The sequence below is a fragment of the Tamandua tetradactyla genome, chromosome 1 (genome assembly GCF_023851605.1).
Source record: "Tamandua tetradactyla isolate mTamTet1 chromosome 1, mTamTet1.pri, whole genome shotgun sequence".
NCBI lineage: Eukaryota > Metazoa > Chordata > Mammalia > Pilosa > Myrmecophagidae > Tamandua > Tamandua tetradactyla.
The window spans coordinates 173,008,733-173,011,099 of record NC_135327.1 but is presented as its reverse complement, the minus strand read 5'-3'; the positions used below and the strand labels follow the sequence as shown (position 1 = coordinate 173,011,099).

Sequence of the window (2,367 nt, the reverse complement as noted above, 5' to 3'; positions counted from 1 at the left end):
TGCAGCAAGGCGGAAGTAGTACAAAATGTTTAAAATGCTGAAAGAAAACAATTGTCAATAAGAATTTTACATCTGGCAAGAATTTATTTCAAAAATGAGGGAATGATACATTCTCAAGTAAACAAAAACTGAGGGATTTTGTCAACATTAGATCTGCCCAACAAGCAGGACTGAGGGGAATTTTTTAAAGTGAAAGGAAGCGATGCTAGACAGTGGATTAAAATGACATAAAGAAATAAAGACCCTGGATAAAGCTAACCGTCTGGATAATTATAAATGCCAGTACTATTGTATTGTCTTTTTTGGCATGCAGTTCTGCTTTTTACTTCTTACAGGTTTTAAAATGCACATGTCTAAGAGCTAATGCTAAATCTATGGTTTCAGACATAAAATGCATAAAAATATTATTTGTAACAAGTATAACAAATGGGTGGGGTAGAAAAGGGATATAGGAATAGTGTATGTGTATGCTATTGAAGTTAGGTTGGGATCATATCAATGTGATTGTCATAAATTTAGGATGTTAAATTTAAGTTCCATGGTATCTACAAAGAAAATATGTGAAAAATATATCTAAAAAGAAATGAGAGAGAAAGGGTCAGAGAAGACTCCATTTAGTGCTTTAGGAAAAAAACAGGTGGGAATAAAGGATACTTATTTTAAAATGCAATGGTATCAGAATTTCTCAAGGACGCCGGGTTTATTGAACATGACAAGCAGGAATACATTCAAATTGTGAAAGGATTCAAAGGTTGTCTGGATCAGCTGTGAGCCCTTATCCTACCTTCAATCCATCCTTGGAGGTCCGTGCCTTGCACAAAGTAGTAACAGTTAAAGGGGTGGATGAAGCAACCATCACTGACATTCTAACTAAGAGAAAGAACACACAACACCAGGAGATCAAAGCAGTAGCCTCTGGGAGATAGGAAAGCCTTTGGATGATGATCTGAAGAAAGCCCTCACAGATCACCTGGAAGAAGTTGTTTTGTCTCTATTGAAAACTCCAGCCCAGTTTGATACTGATGAACTCTATGCTGCCATGAAGGGCCTTGGAACAGTTGAAGATAATTTGATTGAAATTTTGGCGTCAAGAAGTAGCAGAGAAATCAGAGACAAAAACAAAGTCTACAGGGAGGAACTGAAGAGAGATCTGGCCAAAGACATCACCGCAGACATATCTGGAGATTTTCAGAAGGCTTTGCTCTCTCTTGCCAAAGGTGATCGATCTGAGGATTTTAGTGTGAATGACAACTTGGCTGATACGTGCCAGTGCCTTATATGAAGCAGGAGAAAGGAGAAAGGGAATACATGTGAACATGTTCACTACAATTCTTACCACAAGAAGCTACCCCCAACTTTGCAGAATGTTTCGGAAGTACACCAAGTACAGTAAGCACGGTATGACCAAGGTTCTGGACCTGGAGATGAAAGGTGACACTGAGACATGCCGCGCAGCTATTGTGAAGTGTGCCACAAGCAAACAATCTTTCTTTGCTGAGAAGCTTCCCGTTCTGATATCAACACAAATATCAAAGTATTCTATCGGAAGATGTACGGTCTCTCTCTCTGTCTGCCAAGCCATTCTAGATGAAGCCACAGGAGATTATGAAAAAAATCTAGTTGCTGTCTGTGGAGGAAACTAAACATTCCTTTGATGTTCTTAAGCATTAGGACCAGGAGATTTTTCAAATTGTCTTTCCCTTCCATATCACAGGCTTAACCAGGAGTATTTCTTCAGGGGGATTTTAGTCTAGCTACCTGCTTTCTGAAAAATATAGGTTAGAAAGCTTTTATACCACAATTCTGTTTATAGAGCTAATTTTTTTTAAGGAAAGGATAACAGATTTGGTTTATTTTTTTTTCATCATTCCATTCTACATATATAATCAGTAATTCACAATATCATCACATATTGCATATTCATCATCATGATCATTTCTTGGAACGTTTGCATCTATTCAGAAAAAGAAATAAAAAGAAAACGGAAAAAATTCATACATTACCATATTCCCCCCTCCCCCTCACCGATTATCAGCATTTCACTCTAAATTTATTTTAACATTTGTTCCCCCTATTATTTATTTTTATTCCATATGTTTTACTCATCTGTTGATAAGGTAGATAAAAGGGGCATCAGACACAAGGTTTTCACAATCACACAGTCACATTGTGAAAGCTATATCATTATACAATCATCTTCAAGAAACGTGGTTACTGACATAGCTCCACATTTTTAGGCAGTTCCCTCCAGCCTCTCCACTACATCTTGACTACCAAGGTGATATCTATTTAATGCGTAAAAATAACCTCCAGGATAACCTCTTGACTCTGGTTGGAATCTCTCAGCCATTGACACTTATTTTGTCT

General features: G+C 37.3%; 1 pseudogene; it reads left to right on the top strand.

Moving 5' to 3' along the window:
* Nucleotides 1–669: 669 nt before the first annotated feature.
* On the top strand, nucleotides 670–1,643 carry LOC143687326 (annexin A1 pseudogene; annotated as a pseudogene).
* The last annotated feature ends 724 nt before the right edge of the window (nucleotides 1,644–2,367 follow it).